The sequence below is a fragment of the Haemaphysalis longicornis genome, unplaced genomic scaffold, assembly GCF_048455015.1.
Source record: "Haemaphysalis longicornis isolate Haplotype H1 unplaced genomic scaffold, Haemaphysalis longicornis Haplotype H1 scaffold_9, whole genome shotgun sequence".
NCBI lineage: Eukaryota > Metazoa > Arthropoda > Arachnida > Ixodida > Ixodidae > Haemaphysalis > Haemaphysalis longicornis.
In genome coordinates this window covers 119,302,464-119,327,990 of record NW_027526460.1, presented here as the reverse complement: position 1 = coordinate 119,327,990, position 25,527 = coordinate 119,302,464, and the positions used below count along the sequence as shown (strand labels likewise).

The 25,527-nt window shown below is 49.1% G+C and overlaps 1 long non-coding RNA gene across 3 annotated transcripts in view; it reads right to left on the bottom strand.

Moving 5' to 3' along the window:
• Nucleotides 1-687: 687 nt before the first annotated feature.
• The window catches only part of LOC144151396 (uncharacterized), an 85,401-nt gene continuing 60,561 nt past the window's right edge, over nucleotides 688-25,527 (bottom strand). For all 3 annotated transcript variants that reach the window (XR_013318863.1, XR_013318865.1, XR_013318864.1), the window contains 2 exons: nucleotides 24,967-25,075; nucleotides 688-889 (listed from right to left, as the gene is read on the bottom strand). This is a non-coding gene — a long non-coding RNA (uncharacterized LOC144151396). The remainder of the gene's footprint in view (nucleotides 890-24,966; nucleotides 25,076-25,527) is intronic.

The window sequence follows — 25,527 nt, the reverse complement described above, 5'->3', positions numbered from 1 at the left end:
GTTAGCCTTACTTCAATGAAAATTATCGTTCCGCCTTGCGTTTTTTTCACGAAAGCAACAACAAATACCGTTCTGCAAGAACGGCTTTTCGCGCAAACATTGTTGATATTTCGTACTGACCGCAGTTCCACAGTTGCAGTGTCTGATCGGATTATTAACCTTTGTAGCACTGCAAGAGCCTTAGCACAAGCAAAAACTGAATCCACCTTCCTCTCACCATCCCAGCCATTCTGGATACCAACACCATGAAAACCGCCATTGATAAAACGCTATGTTGAATAGGTCAATGCATGCTGCAGAACGGTATATTGCCCCACTCGCCTCCTTAATGTCGGCAAGATAATAAATGCTGGTAAACGAATCAATAAACACATATATTTGTCTAAGTGTTAGGCTTAGGCTCATAGATTATTTATAATCCTGTACGGGCGCAAGCTGCACCTACAACTATCTTCATAACGTATGGTGCCGACCTTCATTACGTATGGTACCAATTTTTCTGGCACCAGCAATATATATTTACCTGCAAGGTTGAGGTGATGGCTTGTTTTGTTACCTTCGGTGGATGAACCGGTTATGTCATTGTCGTAGAAATACAGTGCGTGTTTAATAATGTAATAATAAGCTTAAACACAACGAATAAGTTCGAATTTTTTCGAACAGCAGCTATAGCGGGTAGCATCAGTATTGTCACTTCACACTACATGTGTATTTGTTACTCAAAGCCTCATACAAGATCGAGCACGTGTTATCAGCCACACCCGCAGTCCAAAATTGCGTTTATCCTTGTATCATATTTGAGCACACCACGGCTATTCCGCAGCAGTTCGGATATAGACCATCTCCTGGGAATGACTGCCTACATCTTGGGTCGTTCGCATGGGGGCACCTGCATAAAAACAAAACTTTGCGTAACATTTATTACAAGATAAAGCAGCTTTCAATAATAAGGGTATTTTTCCCAACACAGGTAGCTTTTTACGGTACTTTTTTGATTTCAGTTTTTAATCTTCTTTTACATCTTAAACCGAATACATTTGCCAAAATCAATATTCATATAAAAAATAACATGAATACGAAGCATATATACACTAGAGCTCTCCAAACAAGTGATACATCACGGCTTTTTTATTCCAATGAAGAACTTTCTCTCGCTCTCTCTCTCTTGTTGCGCGGGTCGTAAGCGTAAACTTGTTTTAGCGCAAAAGAAAGCTTAGGCGTATTTGAAGCGAAACGTTTGAGTGCAACTAAGAATACCAGCGTTCACCTAATATACACCACACGTGCGACTAGCTTTTACAAAAGATAAAGGAAAAGCTGGTTCAATACGATGTCGTAATGAAGCAAAATAAAAGTCCAACAACAGAACACTACAAATCAGATAAGCTATTGTAGGGATGTTGCCAACAACTAGTTAAGTTTCTGTGAAGGAAAGTTTGACATTCACCTAAATGCAGCCATACGGCTACAAAGGAAAGCTATACAGCTTTCTCAGAAACTTCGCAGTTGAAGAAAAATTCGTCCTGGTCCAGGATTGGAACCCGGGACCACTGCTTAACCGGAGCAGTCGCTCTACCAACTGAGCTAACCAGGAGGCTAATCATTAGTAGCGCGGAAGCGAATTGATCAACAACTCGAAGTGAAGGACAGGTGTTAATCGACCAGATTTAGGGGAAATCCCCTAGGTGGACTAAGTTTCTGTGAAGGAAATTTTGACATCCATCTTTGGATGTTAAAACTTTCCTTCACAGAAACTTACTCCACCTTGGATTTTTACCATAAATCTGGTCGATTGGCTAGTTACGTTTGTTTAAACCACACCGACTCGCAATGAGCACAAAAGATTACGGCTATGTTCTGACTCTTGCATCGACTCCTGCATCAACGATACTCGACCAGCTTTGCTTTCATCGGACCATGCCTGTGAAGATAGTGATGAATTGGTCCAGCATTGGCGTGAAAGTCCCTTGTCAGTGACGTGTATGTGCGAGTGTAAACATTGCGTTATGTAGGGTGGGCGAAAAGAAAAGAGAAAGCGGTAACGAAAACCGGCGAGAAACCGTGATCAAATGTAGGAGCCTTGAAGGTGGCAAAGGACTAACAGAAAAACATCCGCAATGACGATTAAGGGCCCCTTCTATGTAGTTCTGTCCGCAGCCCCAAAGGCTCTTGTCACTACGAGTGCGAGGTCGACAGAGACAGCCCAGCGCCGCTGGCTCTATGAAGGGCTCTACGACACGTCGGGTCCAGGTACGGGACATCAGGCAGGCGTCGGCGAGTGTGCACACAAGCCCACAGGCAACGACCCCAAGGGACAGCAGCGGGTGTGGGGCGGGGCTCCACCCTCCAGCTGATTACACAACCGCACTCCGCGCCCAGCACGTCAACAGCTTCAGGTGCCAACGAGTTGTCGGGACCAGTTGAGGACGGAGCTCATCGAGGGCATAGGTTGAGCGCCCGAAGCGATCACAGGGCCACGCTCTCTAGTGCAGCGTGTCACAGGAGTTCATTGATCGGTCTCGAGATTCGGTTTTCTGCACGCTCTTCCATCCGGGCCTGCCATCATACCGGGTTCTCTCTGATGAGTCCAAGCACTGACACTCGTGAAGAAGTTCCCATCAGCTTGCTTTGTTGGTGCCATGATTGCTTGCTTGATTGAATCTTGCTTGCTTCATTGAATCCTTAGCGAGACGATGGACTGCGTGGACGTTTATCTATACATGTTAGTGAGGTGGAAAAGTGGTAACGACCACATGTGTCGTGTACTCATATGGCTCTTCTATACTGACCTGGACGCTGCAGATCGTTCCTTTCGCTGCGACGCAGGCAGGAACGGTGCGATATCCATCTCATCTTTAGATGTCTGGGGCGTGCCCGCGGGAACGGAGCCCTGGACATGGCACTTTTTCTGGTAAACTTTGTTCGAGCCGCTACCACCAAAGGTGTCGGGAAAGCCACTGGTTGCACGGGTAGTGCGGTGGGATTGAGAGCCGATGCGGGACCCCCCGTGTCCATCTCCTCTGCAGCCTCCAGTGAAAGCAGGGAGGATGAGGAAGCAGGGGCTGTAGTGGCATCGGTCCCAATAGTGACTGTCGCCACAACAGCCGCTGCTGGCTAAGCAGGCAGTGTGGTGATTGATTGCGCTGCCTGAGGCAATGCAGATGAAGCCGGTGGCGGAACCAGGTCCGACTCGCGGTACTGGGTCCCTGCCTAAACCATACGCCGCTGCGCCCCCTGGCGAGCTGCGTCGGCGTACCTCTCCAGAGGCAAGGAGGCAAACGTTCTTCGTGACTCTGGAAATGAGAAGTTTTCTCTTACCATGACATGGAGGGGTTTTTTTGCAACACATTTAGCACAGGTAGTTTTGCCACTGCAAGAGTTTGTACCGTACCCCAACCGCTGGCACTTGAAGTAGCGGCGCGAGTTGGGTATGTACGGGCGACTGCACATCGGATAAAGCCTGCATTGATGTGTTGAGGAAGTTTGGTTGATGTTGAAGGTTATGTGTTTCGTTGAGATTTCCTTATCATCTCTTCGAACAGTGATGCGCCTGAGGGGCGTAACTCCTGGCTCCCTCACGGCTTCAACACGTCGGCATCAGTTTCGGCCATAAGGTCTGGCTTAGAAATCACACCCTTGGAGCTGTTCAGCCTCAGGTGGGGGAGTTACCCGGGTGTCCAGATCAAGGATGCGGGTTCGGGCAATGAGATTGGCGGCCTGTTTTTCTGTGTTAACCTCAACAAGGATTTCTCCCGTATTGAGTATTTAAAGCAAAGCTTTCTACCTCTACCGCCGATGGTTCTTTTGTGGCGTGCAGGTCAAGAAACTCCAACGCGGCTGGGGATGAGGAGGGCGCTTTTCACACAGAGAGAACAGTGTAGATATCGCGGCGATAGGGCACTATTATCCAGCGTTCCCTGCACGCAGCTGACTGCTCGCAACGGCGGGCGCGGTCGGCGGGACAGCTTTGTCGTCTGCATTACCGATTGTTTTTTGGGCCTGTTTTGGCGCTGCTTCGCGTCCATAGCGAACTTTCTTCGCACGGCTTGATTTTCTCGACAGCACCTGCTGGGTCACCCACAGCCGACAGAATTAGGTGAGCGTACGGCACAGATACGTTAAAGATTGGTTGGCAGGGCGGGAAAACAAAATTTAGAGACCAAATGCAGGCATCTGGCCACTAGAGAAAGGCTACCTTTTCCGCACTGCTAGCCAAGAATGGGACTCCGTTTTCTAAATTGGTGAAAATGAATTTGGTTGTGTTTTAAGAGGTATTACAAAGTGCGAAAGCAGCCACTGGAGCTAATAAATAGCGATTATAAAAGTTCCCTCGTCTTTATCGCATTTCTCAAACTTACTACACTAACTATTTTACCGGTATAAATAGGAATCACTAAGCTCACATGCCAAATTGTTTTGGTGTCTGCGCTTGTGTCGCGCGGTGGTGTAGCCCCGAGCTAGCACGTCAGGGTGGCTAGGTTCCGCGGTCTCGCCCTTCGAAAGACGCTCTTCTCTGTTTTCTTTCCGACGACGCACAGCCGGGCTACCGCGGCTTCGTCCGCCTCTCTCGCCTGGCCGTGCCCCACGCTGCTGCGTTCGGGACGCTGCCCCCGCAAATTCCAGGTAACGGCTGACAGTATGTCTGTCTGCACTCTTTGTAGAGCCACGTGTGTGAATACAAGTGACGTCGCTTGGACAATTGTGGTGGGTGCCATTTGAAGCTTTGCTTTTCAACCACCTCCACAGCGTTGCTGGAGCAAATTTTTTTAGCCTGATTCCTAACGCCGAGAAGGCTCTGCAAGAACTTTGAAATCAAGAATACTATCGACACTACAGGTCTTGCTGAGTCAGCTGACTCGATCACTAAAAAACGAGGATAGGTATTTGGCTTGGAAAGGATGGCTGTTGAGAGTGGTAGAAAAGATGCTTCAATGCAGCCGCTTTTCAGGGGACGATCAAGTTTGGAGTGGGGTTTAGGAGATATCATACAGCATGTATCAAAAACAGGGGAAGGGGTGTACTTTGTCATCAAAACTTACCCTGATAGCTTGTGATGTCCCGGAGGTGTATTCCCAAACCATATCCCGTAGGGGCCCAGGCCGACCACACCCCCTTCACACGGCGACATCACAGCGTGGCGTGACTTTCTCTTCGTGCGCGACTTCATGCGACGAGGATTTTTTTTCTCGTTTTGGGCGGCGGCCGATGGTTTCGCTCCGTGTGCGAGGCTGGGGCTGAGGCGCTGGGGAGCTGACGGACATTCAGTAGAAGTTAAAGGCCCAACCACATGCAGCGTACTTTCGGCGTTTTCTCGCGTGGCGACGCGAGCTGCCGCGCGAGCAACGCTGATGTCTACGCTCGCCAGATATCGGCGTCGACGCATCGCGAGAAAGCAGCGGAAAGCTGGTAGCAGCGGTCGGGTTTCACGTCCTTCTCGTGCTTTAAGGTCATTCCTTCGAGCAGAAGAGAATCAATTTCTTTTTAACTTGCAATGATCGGCTGCCTTGAGACAAATTGCAAGCTATTTCTGTTCGAAAGTGCTCATTCATTTGTGGCTTGTTTGGTGTTCATCGGGTAGATCGGGTATTTGCGATAGATTTTTTTTTTAGTTATATAAGGGCGCTCTGGCTACGTCGCTTCTAGTATTAGCATGATGGGGCTTCGCTGCAAGATTGGTGCGTGACGACCAAGCCTTATCAACGCCAGAATGCTAGCGGCAAATGCCATTCCATTCGTTGCTACCGTGGCTTGCGTAGGGAAGACCGAGGTTTTGCGATCCTGACTCAAATAAGGGGGCTGTGGTTACATCGCTTGAAGTAATAGCATAACTGCCCTCGGATCCAATATGGGTGCGTAAGAAACAAGCCTTACCACGGCTCAAATCTCTCAAACATGACCAAAGCAAATCACTGGACAATATTCGTTGGCAGCCTCTGTTAACGAAATTCTTGGGACCGGCGTCTTCTCCTGGCGTGGTCGAGTGGTTGCGCGCTTGTGTACTGGCGTTTTGTTTTGAAAGTCCATGGTTCAAATCTTGGCGAAACCTCGTTTTTTTGCAATGAGGGTTTCACCGGCTTTTCTTTTCTTTTTCAAGCTAAACAAAGGTGGCCAGAGTGCATTGCCGTTTAACGTACAAGTGACGTTCGACGGTACCCTCAGTATCAAGGCAGACCCGAAATTTGATTTGCTCAGACTTTGAATAACTAGCAGTCTGTACATAACATCAAGGTTAAATAAAGTAGCAAGTAAAGTTGTGCTAAGTGCGTATCTTACTTACTTTGTCCTTACTTACTTACTTATCCTATCTTACTTTGTTCAGATTTGACGGTAATGACACAATTATAAAAACGGATCAACACGCTCGCTGATGTTAACAGCAGATGAGCGACCGATGTACGTGTGTGCTTTCTACCGATTGGGAGCAAACGTTCTGCGCTTCGGTACGCAATCCAAAAGACCACCCAACGTCAAAAAAACATTTTCATCTTCACTGTAATGGTCGAGAGTGTTCGCTTTTAGGAACGTAAATTATGACCACATGTACGTAAAAAAGCGTCCGCATGCGGGCGCACTTAGAGCACCGCGCCCAGCGCTAGCTTAACTAGGAACAGGATGGAAAACCGGCGTCTGCAAGCTCGCAAAGGAGTGCGGAGAGTGAGAAGCGAAAACAGGTATGCAAAGGTATACTTCGTGCTTGAAGCTTCCCAGCGCGTACGTCATCCTCGCGCACGGAGCGAAACCATCGACCGCCGCGAAGCAGCGCGACCACAAAAGACCAAAACAAATTTTGTCTTTACTTTAACAAGAGTGCTTTCCGGAACTTATAGGTACGAAAAGGTTAAAGTTCTAAACACATGGACGCGAAATCGCGCGTCGTGCGAACGGCGTCGTTCGGCGGCGACGCGCAGACACGGGCACTTTCAATCGCGATTGAAGTGAATCGCGATCGAGGTTTCGCTGGACGCACTGCCGCTGCTGGCGCGTTTCAATCGCGATCGAGAAGTTATACCGGTTGGATTCGTGTACGCCAGATGGCGCCAGATGGCCCGCTTTCCGCTGCTTTCTCGCGCTGCGTCATGGAGGAAAGAAAAGCTTAGGAGAGGCCCTGACGTCACACCCAGCGCAGCCGGAAACGCCATTTCTGTAAGTCGAATGGCGGACCATTGGCCCTCCATGCCATTGGCGGACTCTTTTTGCCTCTCTCTCTCGGTGCACCTTCTCCGCCTCCTCCGTCCTGTATCGCCTCTCTTGTCGTCTGCATCTGCCAGCGCCGAGCCGGCGGAAATCAGCTGATAGGCAGGTAGAAGGCCGTTTCGCAGCGCGTGACCGTGAACCTAAACGCGCGGTTACACTGTTACACGTCTTCAGTGTGGCCGCAGCAGGTTTGCGAAGCGGCTCGCTCTAACAATGCCGCCATGCTCGGTGCCAGGCTGCAAGTCGCGATCGGTACCCAAGGAATTGGGCGTCACTTTCCACCGGTTAGTGCATCATTCCGCTGACAAGTATTGCTGTACATTGGTGTGCATTCATCCTTTGTTTGCAATCGCCGCCGTTTATAGGTTCCCAAGCGATAGAGAACGCCGCAAACAGTGGGCGAACGCCGTGCGGCTACCGGACTGGAAAGTGCCCAAGTTTGCGTTGCAGTTTCACTAGCAATCCCAGAGATGACTAGTCAATTAAACGGCCGTTCTATATATATAGGTAACCAGTACTTCATGCAGATTTCACGCTAAAAAATTGTGGAATGTTTTTACCGTTGTTCGCGTGCCTTCGATAGAATTTTTTGCGAAGGAGGAGGAGGAGGAGGAGGCAAAACGTTTTATTGAGTAAAAAAAAATGAGAGGGTGGGTAGCGTCAATAAACTTTTTTTCGCCAAGTTTCAACTTGTCTCAGTGTCAATAAATTCAAGGTGATATCAGTTGAAAACGTTCATACACTAACCTCGCAGTATGAAGCGTTGAAAAGCGAAATCCAGAGCGAGACCACAAAAAGATCCAGATTCCAGATCCAGCACTCTTCCAGTCAACAGACGGACACCTACTAAGGTAATAGGACGATGGAATTATATCAACTGGGAATCTACCTTGTAACAGTTACAAAGGCACTGCCGCGCATTGCCGGCCTAGCAAACTATATATATATATTGCAGCGTAGATAACCAAAAGAGTTGCGAATCGTTCGGTTGCAAGTCGCCTACGTACTGCACACCGTGTATCACTTCCCGAAAATCTACCTGACGGGTGTCCGCGCGTACGACGGGACGGCGCGTTCACGATATCTGCACTTCAATAGGCGCGTCGTGATCGCGACCGGAGCAAAAGCTTGACGCGGTACAAGGTGCACTTGCAAGTAGAAATTAAATGACATATTCACATCGGCGCAGCTGTCGCAACTCGCAGCATCCTTTTCGAGTTCCGCAAGACCACAGCGCAGCAAAGCGAAGCAGCAATCTTCGCAATCGGACGACAAGGCAGGCGCTGCCTTTCCTCCATGACTGGCGAACGGCGGGCGCCGTTGCTAGGACGCCGTTGCTAACGCTACTTCCAATGGCCGCCGAAAACACGTGACTTCCTCCACACTTTTGCCAATGCGCGGGGATAGCTGGGGGCCTCTCCTAAGCTTTTTTTTCCTCCATGCGCTGCGTCGACGCCGATATCTGGCGAGCGTAGACTTTCGGCGTTGCTCGCACGTCAGCTCGCGTCGCCACGCGAGATAACGCCGAAACTACGCTCCATGTGGTTGGGCCTTCTACTAAATGTGCGTCAGCTCCCCAGCGCCGCATCCCCTGCTTCGCGCACGGAGCGAAGCCATCGGCCGCCACCCAAAACAAGAAAAAAAAATCCACGGTGCATGAAGTCCCGCTCGAAGAGAAAGTGACGTCACGCTGTGACGTCGCCGTGTGAAGGGGGTGTGGCCGGCCTGGGCCGCTACGGGATATGGTTTGGGAATTCGCGTCCCGGAGCTCCCTGCCTGGTAAACAGACAAAGAGCCGCGGCTTCGAGGCCCATGGTTTCGCGGCATCGAGGCCCACCGTTGTGGTTTCTACCCTTCAGCTTAAAACTCATTGTCACGTTAGGTTACAACTTTTGTTTCTTGGTTCGTTTCTTGGTCCGCGCTATCGTCAATACCGTCACCATGATTACTCAAGGTTTCCCCTGTGGGGAGACGCAACCCTAGACCTCTACCACCACCCCTCAGAGTGCGTGAACGTGAATTAAAAATTCAGGACAACAATATCATCGATAACAACCTTCGAAGCACCATCTACATCCTCCTTCACTGCAAACACGCCACAAACAACCACAGTTGAGCTGGTCGGCAGTTGCCGCTTTGGCACCCTTTAATGTAAATTTCCCCCTATCCCTCCACGCGAAACACCCCAACTCGCCTCCTTCCCAATCACGACGCACAACATGCAGCACGAAGGTAAGAAAACTGTCACGCAAAAACCCGACTGGAAGACAAATCAAAATAGGTCAACACTCCGGAGCAACAAATAGTTGAACTGCCAGCCCAAACGCAAATGTCAGGTTGCCCCACAGGAAACAACCAGGACTTTTAACAATAACGAAAAAGTATTTACCAAAGCTTGCACTTTTGAAAACACGAACGCTCCAACATGGCACAACAGGCATACCGTCTCACAAACACGACTATACTATTATCATTCGAAGATGTCAGGCGTTCCATTGACGACGCGGTTGAGAAGTTCCTCACCCAATACCAACAACTGGATGAGCGACGCACAGCAACCAAGCGCAAGCGGCTCAAGGCACGTAAAGACAGCCCTCAACCGCGGAGCGGGAAAGACCCCCCGAATCTGCCTGGAACGATGGCGAATTTTCAGTGCTCTCGACATACAACGGGTTCTATCCTAGCTCGAAACCGCACGGTTATTTGGCAATAAAATTGTGGTTCTTTCCGAAAAAAGAAGACTTCATTAGTTCGATTTGCCCAACCGTTTTTCCCGGACATTGCAGTCCTTCAGAAAGTAGACGTCAATCAGGTTGTCCTTCGATACTGCAATTCCTTCTACACAACTCCAAAGGCCCGAGCGGCAATGCGGGAGCGAAACACATGGACTGTCTTGTTACATTCACTCCCGAAAGCCATAGCCTACGCATTCCTGGAGCTCCTTCATTCCCATAAGAAACACCATGCTTCCACCTTTTTACTATGTACAGTGCACTCCCTGGGCATCTACCTGGAATTAACTTCTTGAGAAAAGAAGCCGCCAAAAGGCCAAAGGAATCCAATTGGCAATAGTATGAAACTTTATCGCCCGCCATACGGAGTGGGGCTATGCCCCTAACACCCTCAAAGGTACCCTATTACCGGAAGCAATCCAACAAAATTGCCTAACACTCAGCAACTAACCTCACACACCCACAAGAATTGGGAACAGTGTCTCATGAGACACCTCACCGGACAATATACCATAGTTTTCATGACACTTCCTCATAGAAACTGTTGGCAGCAACCACTACCTAATAGAACTCCAGATTCCACATTGGTCCCGAGTGAACTAACAACTGGGTACAGCTCGCATAACAGAATGGAAGAAATTCTCAAAAGAAACACCGGATAATGCGAACCGAAATCTCCCCCGCTCAAGGTTATCTTCGTGATGGCACTGGTAACACCGTGGAGCCCGAGCGTGCAAACATAAGATGCAACTTACCGTGACAAGGTGGAGGGTAAGAACGCACGAACGGTGGCGGTCGGAGTGATAGACAAGCTCTGGCGTATGGGTTTCCTGTCTGTTTACCAGGCAAGGAGCTCCTGGACGTCTTCAGCTATCAGGGTAAGGCTGCAGAAGAAAGTGCACCAGTCCCCTGCTTTTATACTATAACATGTGGGATTTTCTAAACCCACCTCCAACCATGATCGGTCCCAGAAAAGGGGCCGCACCGAACTGTCATTGGTACTCACGTAACGAAAACTCCCATCAGGCACCAAATTCGACGACTTATCCATAACTACACCGGTACTGAACAGGCCTTACTTAATGAACTCATGGTGCGAATAAAGGCGATGGCGACGCACAACATATCCGTGCAACCTTCATACACTGGTACACCATAACCGAGAACCGGATGCCCCCTTCAACATACAGGAAATAGAAGCGGTAAGAAGAAACCTCATCTGGACCACCGCCTCCGGTAGTCATCACAAATTCAACAGAGAACTACGCACCCTACACCCTCTAACACTGGATCAACTCTTGGATTACATAATATCCAGTGGGCAATCGGCATCTTACCACCACAGTGGCAAAATGCAGATGTCACTCTAATTCCCAAAGCAGGCAAAGCATTAACCCCGAGGAATCTTCCGCCCATTCCGCTGACAACAGGCGGGGGCAAACTGCTGGAGCACTTAGTACATATTCTCCCTTCACCGTACGTCGCAGACCGATATTATTACCCCTACACAATGAACGGATTCCTACCATACCTGTCCGCACAGGACGTACTGCTGCAGTGAAAGAAGATGGAATTCAACGAATTTTACAATCAGCACAAATGTTCTATATTGGTAGTTCGGAGGAAAGAGCCGAAAGGGTTTTAGACAAACTAAGGAAAGGTAACACACTAGAGTTACCAGCAGGCCGATAAAAGGACCCCAAAACTGAACCGTTCCCTTGAAAAAACGTTATTCTACACCAAACCGATTCGGAGTTATCTGCGCTCTGTATTGGTATGGTTAGTATGCCGTCTCGAATCAGAATGAAAACACCCCCAGCGTGCGTGGGGGTGTGCAGCCTTTCGCGGCTTATCAACGCTGCAATTTTTCTGGTTTTGCCACGGGTATATTGGCGAGTTTATTTGCCGCATTTCTGCTCAGCTCCTGCCAAAGATGCTGATACAGAGCACCTCTAATGGCTGTGTCCTCCATAGGAACAGGCGAGAACTGTAATGAATGTGACCATCAAGGAAAGAACGCGAATAGGGGTAATTGATCAAACGGAATCCTAAAACAAAAAACAGAAACCTTGAAAAAATTATAGAAGTGAACATACGAATTCAAAAACATAAGTTCTAGAAAACTGCTCGGCAAAGCGAAGACAATAATAAAAATCGCTGACAAAAATTAACGACGGAAACCCGAATAGCATAATCATGAAAACAGACCAAAGTGTGACGCCCTGCATTTGCACAAAAATGTGTAATTGATGGAGTTTAACACGTTCAATTATTCGGTAGAATAGCGTGAATGTATATAATTAGTCGTATGGAATATTAGGAGAACCAAAAAGGAAAAAGGGGAAATAAATTATTGAAGCTAGCTAAAAACACTTATACGCCTCCGCCAAAAATGTGACTCAGGTAACCAAGCGTGAAAAGAACTACGGAAACAAGTATATGAATATCGTGAAAACGAATCAACCCTGTAAACCCCTGCATACTAGTGCAAAATTGGTACAATAAGATGTGTAATAGCTTTAAAATAGCGTGAATAGAGATAATTATTTGAGCGGAAGTTCGAAGCTTAAAAGACAAAATTAAAAAAATACACTTTAGAACCGACCTCCCAAAATAAAAACACGGTGTTAGCACATTTCGTTCAATTTATATGAGACCACTAATCTGGCTGAGCCTTCTACGCTCATGGTATACAAGCAAAAAGCATTTTTAATTGCAAACACAGACAAATAAGTACCACATCACGCGATAATTATGCCGCTTCATAGCTATGATGTATCGTGTAGTTTTTGCAGACCATGATTAGCTTTTTTTGACTGTCGCAAATATGCACTACAAAGCGCTTACTAAAGCCTCGCAAATACTGTCTGGCACTGCATTTAAATGGACGGGGGCGTGTCTGAATGTAACACGGTGGGTCTGCGTTGGACTTGCATGCTTACGATTTCCTATGCCTGCCTTAAAAATCCGCGGCAAAAAAATATGCCGTGACATGCATACCAATCAGAAACAAGCTTGCATTGACGCGACAGATTCTTATGCAAGTCGCCACTCTTGTAGATAATGTTGAGTGGGGACGTGCAGGGTTTTTCAGGGGCATCGTGTGTAAATACACATCGACAAATCTAAAAAATAAGGACGCACAACCGCTGCGGACAGCGCCACAACTGACTGCGCTTCGTTCGGGTGACTGCTGCTTAATCTTTGTACTTGCGCGCCTCATATATAGCTAACCATAATATAGCTGTTGGTTATTGTCTTGTATTAGTTATTTTCAAGCTGTCTGCTCTAGTTAATTTGAATGCAAGCTGCGAAAACGTGCGTTCCCTTGCTTGCGCCAAGCTGTAGCGGAATATTTCAGGCGTAGGTGGCGACCGCCACGGTGCGGCGAAAGACGTGGCCACGCCCCTTTTCCAATTACGCTCTCGACGGCCGGTGCAAAACACGCGCGGGGGTATCGCGGAGGCTACGAGTAGAAGAAAACGTGGCGCAAACTAGACGTGGACAGAGAAGACAAGGTAAGACAGATACACCTTGACAGTTACACCTTAGCTTGTCTTCGTGCACGTCTAGGTTGCGCCCCGTTATCTTCTTTAAGTGGGTACCAACTAGCTCAGCAACACGTTTTGTTAAGTCACGAGTAAGTTTGTGCGTTTCTCAGCGCCAGTGCCAGGTGGCGCCACTGCTGTGAACAGAAATATCCACGCCGGTACGTTTGGCGGTTCGGGTTTCTCGTCTTTATTACGCGGCGTTGAATTTCATTGTGTGCGGAGTGCACATAGCTCTGGAAGGAACGGCGGCAGATACGCGATTTTCTTCCTGTAAGCGACCATGGCAGTGGTGATGAAGTGCTACTATGGCAGTGATAATAAAGTGCCCAGCATAGACGCCCAGCATAGACGTGAAGTCGTGCCCACAAAACGCAAGGAAAACACCGAGGAGGACACTGCGGCGGAAAAGTTCCGGCGTGCGACTCTCGTCGCCTCAAGCGTGCCCATGAAACCCCCGAACAATGTGCCTAGTGGCTAGCAAAAAACCGTGAGGCGAGGCGCAGCTCGAGGCAGCACGACATACACGGTGCATGTGACGCTCCCGTCCTCGGTTTCCCGAACCTTCCGGCGACACGTAGTAAAATTGAAATCTCCTTAAACACGCCTCCATTTCTCTTATGCCAGGACGGAAATAGTAGGGGAAAGCAATACGGGTGGTCGGTGGACAGACGAGAACTGATGCAGCAGGGGCGGCCAAAGACTATCGCCTTCTGGCGACATTTGCAGCAAAGCAAGCAGATCGACGGCAATTTTTGATTTACAGTTTCCCGGCTAATACTTGTCGCGGTAGGAAAATTGCTGCAGTTGCTAATACATTGCTTTATTTTAGTATAAAGAGTGTTTGAGGGAAGACATTCAGTAATTTTAAAAACAATCTTTCGGGAGTAAAATAGTTTTTTTTTTTTTGCGTGCGAAGTGACCATGAGCCGTGGCGGACGGAATAAAACGAGTTCTGAATGTTATTTAGGGCAAAAATTACCTAGTACTTGTTCAATAATTTTGCAATATTGCAATTAGGCGTGCGATTGTTGTATGAAAACTGTAGAGGGGCATCATTCAAACCTATATGCCGCGTTATATTTGCCAACTATAAATACCTCAGTAACCTCAGATTTGCTGATGACATTGCCTTGCTAAGTAACTCGGGGGACGAATTGCAAAGCGTGCTTTCTGCACTGAAATGAACAGAGTAGAACCATGCGCCTGAAAATTAATATGCAGAAAACTAAAGTAATGGTCAATAACCTCGGGACAGTACAACCGGTTTGAGGTAGGAGGCGAGGCATTGGAAGTGGTAAGCGAATATATCTACTTAGGCCAAGTTGTGACCCCAGATCCCAACCATGAGGCAGAGATAGTTAGAAGGATCCGAATGGGGTGGGGTGCATATGGCAGGCATTCTCATATAATGAATAGCAGCCTACCATTGTCGCTGAAGAAGGAAGTGTATCACAGCTGCATCTTACCGGTACTCACCTACGGGGCAGAAACTTGGAGGCTCACTAAGAGGGTTCAACTTAAATTGAAAACGACTCACCGGGAAATGGAGCGTAAAATGATAGATGTAACATTAAGGGACAAGAAAAGAGCGGACTGAGTCAGGGAACAAACACGTGCTAAGGACTAATAGTAGAGATTACGAAGAAGAAATGGACGTGGGCAGGGCTTGTAATGCGAAGGCAAGATAACCGCTGGTCATTAAGGGTAACCGAGTGGATCCCTAGAGAAGGCAAGCGCTGGAGGGGCGGCAGAAAGTTAAATGGGCAGATGAGATTAAGAAGTTTGCGGGGATAAATTGGTCGCACTTGGCACAGGACCGAGGTAATTTGAGAATAATGGGAGAGGCCTTTGCCCTGCAGTGGGCGCAGATAGGCTGATGATGATGATGATGATTTGCGAAAATGCAATTGCCCGCAGAACTAGGGCCTGAGTGCTTGAGTCCTCCGAGTGAGTGCATTTTCATCGCAGTGGCTGCAGAGCACCGCAAAGCCAAGCCCACGTGATTACGTCACTTAGAGCTACACACGTCCCACGCACGCACACTCTGCTCACACGCGCAGCTTGCTCTGGCTGACGCCAAAACGTGGGCATACTTCTGCAGCGCTTTGAAGTCGCCGCGCTCCAGATGCGCGCGCGTCCTGAGGACTGAAGTACTGAGCTCAAAGGTGTTAGGGCAATCCCATTTTCACAAATCTAGCGCTGCATATCGGGTAGAGTGATGATCGTCTATAGTTTCACATTACAATCGTTACAATCACATTACAATCACATCACATTAACATGGTCCTGTGCAATGGGGCCTGGGCCCAGTATGTGATGATGATGATGATGGTTGCCTTTTGGTGGCGCAAGGCCAACTAGGGCAAAGAGCGCCACAACAGATGGTTAGTTACCACAGATGAAAGGTGATTACTAAAGTTGAATAGCAACAGAGGTAAAAACAAATAAACGCAATGGAGATGGCTGGTTTTGAGGGCCAGGTTGTGATTATGCATGATGCGATACGAGATTCAGAAATTTAACTTCAAATAAATACTTAAAAACACGTTTGAGAGAAAACATTGGTCCATCATTTTTAAGTTCGGGCTCCGCATGTAATTATTTAGGGCCGCCGGTGGCTCACGTATTGGCGTCGCCTCCACTTGTAGCTACGATCCTGTGTCCCTTTCATGTAGCCGCACGGACGCCAAGTTCGGAGCCGCGGATTGCGTGTTTTGTGCCCGTCCTTTTGTGTGTTAAAAGACGGGGGCGATTAGCCTGAGTACCTCTGTCGCGTCGAAGGTGGCTGGGTCATTCGGCATAACAAGCTGACGGGAAGCCAGATTATCGTATCTCTTAGTGTTGAAAGCGCGCGCGGTGTAAGTTTTGGAAATCTTCGACTCCGGCGGCGGCGTTGGTCGTAACGGGTCAATCGCCTCGGAGACCACCGAGTGGGCCTGAAGTGCGTCTTCCGGTGGGACTGGCGGCAGGCGGCGGCGCCTTTAGTCTGGGAGGGAATTAGCAACCCTCATTGTCCCGCCGCGCGCACACGCACGGCGTCGTGGGAGGCGTCGCGCGGAGGGAGGTCAGCCGCGCGGGGACCGCTCCGGGCTCTCGACTTGGCTTTTGTGCAGATGCCGCCCGCTGAACGTAATGTGTGTCCACTTAGGCCGCAGATGTCCTGTGTTTGCTTGTCGGGTGCTATGGCGTGCGTGGGAAACGCACTATGAGTGTGTAAGAGAGAGCGTTGGGTCACGTGACCGCAGGTGGGGACGTGTGTGATTGGCTGGTTCCTGTGGCCAATCAATGGTTTGTAATAATTGTTTTGAAAAGTTTTTCTCTCTTTCTTGAACGCCCCCTTTTTGGAGGCGGGGTTTTTGCTATCAAAACCGGAGTGTTGGTTTTTGTCGAAGGTCGGTCGAGAGGGGATCTAGTTCAGTATAGATCCCGCCCGAACAGGCTGCTGCTGTCAGAGTGACAATGTAACCGTCACTCTGACCTGATGTAAACTTTGAGTAATGTAAATAATGTAAATGAACCTAATATCCAGCAAGGAAGGCAGTCCTCATCCCTCACCCGCTCCAAGCATCGGTCGTCGGTCATCGGAGCGAGTCGAGATTGTCCTCTCGGCTCGCGCTTCAAAAGAACATCACTATTTCGCCTCCATCAGTTCGCCAAGAAGATGGAGAGGCGAAATCTAACTGGCGCAGTCGGCAGGATGACCACGACCATGGGCTGGAGCTGGTGGTGCATTCCGGAGAGACTCCTTCAACGCAAGGTTCGGCTCCGACCAACGACGAGCCAGACTCCAAGCATCGACGGGGCGACACCTCAGCGGGAGGCCTCTTGAGCTTCGGCTCAGTGCGGCAGCAGCCGCGATTCAACGGCAACGGGGCGACACCTCAGCGGGAGGCCTTGTGGGCTCCGGCCCAGGGCGGCGTAAGCCGCGGTTCAACGGGGCGACACCTCAGCGGGATCCGGCCCAGGGCGGCGTAAGCCGTGGTTCAACGGGGCGACACCTCAGCGGGAGACCTCGTGTGCTCTGGCCCAGGGCGGCGTAAGCCACGGTTCAACCGGGCGACACCTCAGCGGGAGGCCTCGTGGGCTTCGGCCTAGGGCGGCGAAAGCCGTGGTTCAAAGGGGAGACACCTCAGCGGGAGGCCTCGTGGGCTCCGGCCCAGGGCGGCGTAAGCCGCAGTTCAACAGGGCGACTCCTCAGCGGGAGGCCTCGTGGGCTCTGGCCCAGGGCGGCGCAAGCCGCGGTTCAACGGGGCGACACCTCAGCGGGAGGCCTTGTGGGCTCCGGCCCAGGGAGCACGGCCCCATCCCAGCGGCGAGAGCGGCGCACCGGGTCCACGCGCTGCAGCATCAGCGACACTGCGACCCGGCCGAACCCGGTGCGAGCACAGGTGGGCCCTGATTTGTTTTCTTCGGGTTCACCATGGCCACTATGCTAACGGGATGTCGCGGCCCCGACCAGAAGGTTAGTGCCATTGTGCTCGAGATCGCGGAGTTCAGAGCTGAATTAGCTCTCAAAAATGCTCAGCATGCTTTACAAAAAGCCAGGCTAGCGAGTAACCGGGGCGTGGGTAGCCCGTCCGAATGGACGGCTGAGGAGATCAGTGCTCAATCAGCCCAAGGAAGAGCGGAGATCGCTTACGAAAAAGCGAAGCTCAGCAGGATCGGTAAACTTGAAGATGACGCCAATGTCTTCACAGTGTTCGTTCCATCATGGGCGTTTCGAACGCCACACGATGAGGAGAGTGGGAATGCAGTTGAGGGGCCTGACACCACTCCGGTTGTAGGAAACCCCTTAGCATTCCCACTGCGAGAGATGAGATTGCGGGACTGCGCCAGACAGCTGTCCCAGCTCTGGAAATTCTCTTTGTGGAGGCGCGCAATGTACAGCTGTCTGTCGCCGAGGCAGCACAAGGGGCATGCAAGGGCAGCGGAACGGCGCGCCTAATTGTTGAGCCTCCGTGCGCAAAGCATGAAGGTGCAGGCGGCCCGCGGCGTCTTGCGCATAGGGCGATTCCGACGGGCCCAAGAACGCGGAAGGTGGGGGCAGGTGTGGCGCCGCAGGTGCGGCGCCGCAGGTGCGACATCGTCGTACGCGCTACCGCCGAGTAGGGTGTTCCTTTTCTCCCGGGAGCAGAGGACACCACGAGCCAAATCAGGGTTCGTGTAGAATCAGCTGGTGGCGCACGAAACGGAATCAGTTTCCGTGCGACAGTCGGTGTGTGCCGCCGTGGAAAGGGGCGTTTGCGCTGAATAGTGTACAGTGCTAGATAGAACAGTTCAGTGTTGTTTGGCGCGCACTTAGTTGTTAGCGTGTTTTTCTCTGGGTGCGTAGGGATCGCTCAGATAAGAATTATTTTTAGTTTTACCTGTACTGTCGTTCTCCCCCTTGTAATTAGTTTTTTTTTGTTTGTGCATGTTTTAGTTGCATTCAACTGTCGTAAGGCGTGTAATTTGCGAGTAGAGCAGTTTGGGTGGTTTTAACGTTGTCTTCTTGAGGACTAGAGCCGCTGTTACAGCACGATAGGGAGTTTACCTGTGGGTACAATGGCGAGTGCCTTCCTTAATTTGCGCTCGTTGGCATGTGGTCATGGTGGGCCATGGAATGTGCAAGTGGGGCCCCCTTGTGGCGCTTGTGTGCGAAGTAGTGTCTGAAGTACTGAAAAGTGAACTTTCAGCACATCGCATGTGGACAGCAAGTGGACCGTAACCGGGATGAACAATCTGGTGCATTCTGAAAAAAAAAACAGGCGTCCGCGAGTGCGTGAAGAGACGCTGAACTTCCTTAGACGTTTTTTTTATTTATACAGGACTAGCCTCATTTTGTGCGTTTGGGTTTGTTCGGGTGTCTGTTCCTTTCCTTATGGTGAAAGAATGCTCCTGCGTTCACGTAATGTTTAAGAGTGGATGTTGTCATTCATCCAGTTGTCAAGTTCGAACATTTATACCCTTCGTGGGGTTGGTTGCCTTTAATGGTAGAGGGTGCCACGAGTTGTTTCTGACGGGCCCTGTAGTTGGGCGCTTTTGTTTATTGTCTGATGTTACGGAAGCCGCGGCTAGGCCAAGGCACTAAGTGTGCCGTGTGGTATCTGTTGTTGGTGCAGTTGGCCGGCTGTTAGTATTGGTAGCGTTGGTGTGTGCCGTAGTATTGTGGTAATGTCTTAGGCGGCGGAGAACGTTATTACCGTGCCTATTACCAGGGAGGTTGCGCGTGGGACTCGCGTAACTGCTTTAGTGTGTTTCTTTTATTTCTGGCTCTGCAGTAAGACATAACGTGCAGTGAGAGTTAATGTTGTACGTAGAGCTAGTGTACGGACAACATTCTTAGTGCGGAGGTGTTAAGTTCGGGCTCCGCATGTAATTAATTAAGGCCGCCGGTGGCTCATGTATTGGCGTCACCTCCACTAGTAGCTACGATCCTGTGTCCCTTTCATGTAGCCGCACGGACGCCAAGTTCGGAGCCGCGGAGAGCGTGTTTTGTGCCCGTCCTTTAGTGTGTTAAAAGACGGGGGCGGTTAGCCTGAGTACCTCTGTCGCGTCGAAGGTGGCTGGGTCATTCGGCATAACAAGCTGACGGGAAGCCAGATTATCGTATGTCTTAGTGTTGAAAGCGCGCGCGGTGTAAGTTTGGAAAATCTTCGACTCCGGCGGCGGCGTTGGTCGTTGACAGGTCAATCGCCTCGGAGACCACCGAGTGGGCATGAAGCGCGTCTTCCGGTGGGACTGGCGGCAGGCGGCGGCGCCTTTAGTCTGGGAGGGAATTAGCAACCCTCATTGTCCCGCCGCGCGCGCAGACGCACGGCGCCGTGGGAGGCGTCGCGCGGAGGGAGGTCAGCCGCGCGGAGACCGCTCCGGGCTCTCGACTTGGCTTTTGTGCAGATGCCGCCCGCTGAACGTATTGTGTGTCCACTTAGGCCACAGATGTCCTTTGTTTGCTTGTCGGGTGCTATGGCGTTCGTGGGAAACGCACTATGAGTGTGTGAGAGAGAGCGTTGGGTCACGTGACCGCAGGTGGGGACATGTGTGTGATTGGCTGGTTCCTATGGGCAATCAATGGTTTGTAATAATTGTTTTGAAAGGTTTTTCTCTCTTTCTTGAACGCCCCCTTTTTGGAGGCGGGGTTTTTGCTATCAAAACCAGAGTGTTGGTTTGCTATCAAAACCGGAGATGGACAGGCGAAATTTAACTATCACCTAAGAAGTGCGATGCGTGGAGTGGGATTTGTCGTCTGTAGATTTTTGGAAAGTGTTTGCGTCGTGTTCTGGGAAGCGTCTTGCATGTGATTAGTATGTGAACTAAGGATAGGCTTTCTGGCCACCTGCCGCACAGGGGTCTCGAAGACCCAGTGATCAAGTGTGAATGTGTTACATGAGTGGGGCCTATCCGTAGCCTCGCTAAGGCTACTTCCGTGTGTCTGTCTTGTTTGTCTGTTATGCATCTACCTATGTGGGGCTTTATAGTGTAGAGTTTGTTCTCTGTTTGTGTGTCCCATGTTTCCATACCAGTTGCTTTAGGTCGAGGTAGGGAACACACGGTACATCTATTCTACTGCGGAGCACAGCCACAGCGGCACGCTTCAGCAATTTCGTTCCCCAGAATGCCACTGTGACCCGGAACCCAGCAAACAAATATTTTTTTAGTTTTGAATGATCAGCAGAGGTTAGAGCTTTGATTATATGCTTGAGGACAATGTTTTTTGTAGGTTTGAAGCAATGTAAGGCTGTTACCACACTTGGTGAGTGTGTAAATATAATGGAGTGTTCTGTTCTGGTTTGTGTAATGTGTTGTACTGCTAATAAGATACTATGTGCTTCTGCCGTAAAAATTCTGCTATTTCTGTGTAATGTCTTCGTACTGGAAAAGTTGGGGCCGTGTGCAGCACATGCGATCTCTGAAGAAGACTTCGAAGCATCAGTGTAGAAGGCGGTGTGGGGGGTATTTATGTTGTAACTGAAGAAAGTGCTGTAGTATAAGTTCTCAGGGTGCATTTCGTTTGTAGCTATGTTAAAAGAAATATCACACGAAATAGCTGACCTCTCCCGAGACGAAATGAGGTCCGCAATAGAAGACTTCATTCTGTCCTCAACTGAAATCCCTAGTTCCTAAGCGAGGGCTCTCACTCGGGTAGAGGAAGGAGCGGGTATCGATGGCCGTGCTGCAAACAACAGATCGGATGAGATGTTGCTGATCATCAAACTACATGGGTGATTTTTTAGAAGTCGCGCTAATAGCATACAGCAATGAAGTGTAAGAACGCTGGTCTTCAAGGCTCCAGCTATCACACTCTGTATACAGGCTTTCAATGGGACTCCTCCGGAACGCTCCAGATGCAAGACGGAGACCCAAGTGCAGCACTGGGTCCAACATTTTCAGAGAAGTTTTACAGGTGGACCCATACACGACACTCACAACTGTGAGCCAATAAGGCTGGTAAAAATGCGGAGGAGTATTTCTTTGTCCGCTCCGCAGGAGCAATGCCAGAGTACCTTCAGGATGTTCATGGTTGTGAGGCATTTCTGTTTCAGGTGTTTCATATTGGGAATAAATGTCAGTTTTTCATCTAGTACCACACCTAACAATTTGTGTTCGTTTTTGGAACGAATTGAGACACCTTTAAGCTTAATATCAGGATCAGCATGGATTCCGCGCCTCTTCAAAATACAACACAAGTACACTTGTCTAGATTAAGCTGAAATCCATTCCTGTCTGCCTAGTCAGCGAGTTTGTTGACACCAAGCTGGACTTGTCTCTCGCAAACGGACATATCACAGGATTTTAACTAGAGATTAGAACGTCGGCTACATATAGAGAGTAAGAAATGGTTGGTGGCAACCTTCTTCCAGAGAGTTCATTTTTATAATAAACAGCGTGCAGCTGAAACCACCCCCTTGAGGCTCACCGTTTTCCTGGACATGAACTCGGAAATGTGTATTGCCCACTCTCACACGAAACGTTCTTTCAGGCGGGTAGCTTGCAAGCGTATTTAACATGTTGCCTGACAAACCAAAAGACTGAAGGTCGCTAAGAATTCCATAGCGCCATGCAGTATCCTACGCTTTTTCAATATCGAAAAATACTGTAATACAATGCTGTTTATGAATAAAAATATTTTTGATGTAAGATTCTGAGGCAACGAGTTGATCATTTGTAGATAGCCCCGCCCTGAAGCCTGCCTGGCAGCTCTCGAGAAGTTCGTTGTACTCCAGGAAGTACAGACGCCTTTGGTTAATCACCTTCTCGAAAAGCTTGCACAGGCAGTTTGTCAGGGCAATGGGTCGATAGCTAGCGGGAGAGGAAGGGTCCTTCTCCTCCTTCAGGAAAGCTACAGCCTCCCTCCAAGTGTTTGGAATGTGCCCCGACCGCCATATCTCGTTATATAGGTGGAGCAGTGTTAGAAGAGTCTCTGAGTGTAGGTGCTGCATTATTGTATATGTGATGTTGTCTGGGCCTGGAGCTGAGGGTTTACAGGTGCTCAGAGCGGCCCTCAGCTCATGAAGTGAAAACTCGGAGTTATAAGACGAGGTTGACACTTTGTTATCAAGCAACGACTTCTTTTCGGCCAATTGTGTTTCATGAATGTGTTAGTGTAGTGTGCTGACCTGGACACATGTTGGAAGTGTTGTGCGACCGTGTTAGCCTGGCCTTCCAGTGTTTCCCCTGTTGTACTAACCAGGGGCAGGCTTTGTGTCTGTGGTCCCTTTAGTTTGATCATTCGTGTCGAGACTTTTCGAGTGTCATTGTATGAGTTTATGGACGTTACGAATGAGCGCCAACTCTGTCGTTTTGCCTCACGGCGCACACGTTTTCCGATCGCCTTTGCCCTTTTGAACAATAAAAGGTTTCCTGACGTGGGGGTACCGGCAGGGGATACCCCATGCGTTGCTCTGGGCCTCTCGCGCCCTCCTACAGTCCCCATTCCACAATGGCCTCCTCTGGTTGTGCGGGGTACCAGAGGTGTGGGAAATGGACTTTTCGGCGGCGTCGAGGATGTGCGCCGTGTGGAGTTGGGCGGCTTCATGTACGTGTAGGTGTGTTATGGATGTACAGTGTAGTTTGGATATTTCTGTAAATGTATTCCAGTTTGCTCTTGCTTCATTGAACCTATTATGGGAAGGTGAACTGGTAGGGCCTTTGCCTACGTATGTTATTCAAGCAGAGAAGTGGTCACTACGTATTGGATTCGTTTACACGTCTCATTCGAGAAATGGAAGTACGGCCGATCCTATAGTCAGATTAAGGTGTGAGTAAGTGCTGTGTCCTATATTATAATATGTTGGCTGTTTCTTCTTGAAAAGGCATGCTCCCGACGATGCTAAGAATTTCTCAATGAGGCGACCTCGGGCATCGATGCGAGAAGAGCCCCAAAAAGAATTATGGTTCATTCCGTGCATTTGGGCGGCTCCATCAACTGAGCAATGGCGCAGCTTTTTCCCTGCATGGGCCATCTATTCCTGACGAAATTATAAATGAGAACTAAAACTGAGATGCGGGAATTCCGGCTGAAAACTTTGAGCCATTGTTTGTTTATGAACATGATGTAGTTATACTCGTTTCACTATTGCCAAATGTAGCTACAACTAGGTACCAGTAACAATAGTGGCAACACAATTGGACGTTTATTAAAAGAATATTTTTGTACCCAAAAATGTAGCACTTTTTATAGGCAAATTTGAAAAGTTGGAATTGGGGTTCCACGCTGTTACGCTGCACTTTTAATAAGAGGCTTACAGGAGTTGTGTGCTGCAGAAAGATTAGGCGATGTGCGTAACTTTTATGGGCGCAGAAATCTTCGACACACAAAAGTTTAGGTTTTCATTGTCCGCGTTTACCCAGAAACAAACCGCTGCTATCAACAATAAAAGCGGCAACTGTGTGCTTTTCATTATAATAACTGCGCAAAATACTAAGAGCGAGAAGAATTGCCTGGAAAGGCAACGTGCCTGTCCTGTCAGTTCTCGTATTTCGTCCGTCACATTGTTTTTCGGAGAACGTGCACCAACTATTCCAGCATTCTGTTTTGCTATTCCGTGCTCTCCAACGCTTTGCGTTAGCCACTGAGACACCACAACGGGTTCATGGGTGGGGTATTTGAGGCAACTGCTATATGCTGGATTTTTTTTTGCACTCAGAAATTGTCTCTACACTTACAACTGAAATACTTTACGAAGTGAAAGCTCTGGCATCTGCGATTGAAGACGTAATAAATCTGAGATGCCTGTGGTGAAGGAAAAAATCCCGGATATTCAGAATATAAGAAATTCCTGCTGTAGGTGTAAAATCAAAGGGTGTAAAACTGATCCTATAAATTGATTGCACTGACCGCACTGTAGCTATCATGTCGATGCACGCGTGCGTGAAGAAATTCTGGGTACTTGTACGTTGCTCCTTTTCGAACGCTGTTAAGAAGGAGGCGAGCAGTGCAAAAATGGCGGTGGTGATGTTGTGTGAAGCCAAGCATATGCCATATAAATGCCATTATCACAATACCCTACTTCTTGGTTTTGGGTATCCCATTCTTGCACCTTCTTTCCACACATGGGTCCTTTTGGGGCCTACGTTGTCCATCTTGAAGTACCGTGCCATCTTTGAAGTGACACTCCCCTACAGAAAGCAAGACACATGGGTGAGCAAGATTGTTGTGCACAAAAAACACAGTTCGTAAACCATAAGAGTTCTTGCGAAATGCAACGGCCAAGTTTCGAACATCGTTTAGGTCATGGAAAACGAGACCTCTAACATCGTGGATATTTTATTATTCACTGCATTGGAGTGCTCCGTCAAGTACTAGCGAAGCCTTACATCTTCACCCCGAAAACAGGGTGTTTGCATCCTCCTTTTACTAAGTATTGAAAACATACACACGACATACGGAAATTTTTGGGTTCACTATTTAAGAAACTTTGTATTCGACTGCGATTGAAAATGGTGTTCCTTAATTCACAGAAGGCACAAATGTGTAATGTGAATAAACAATGGCTTTTTGGAAAAATGGTGCAGGTGCCCTACCAGCATTTTGCCGCCACAAATACATTCTACTGGGCTAATCTGGAGTT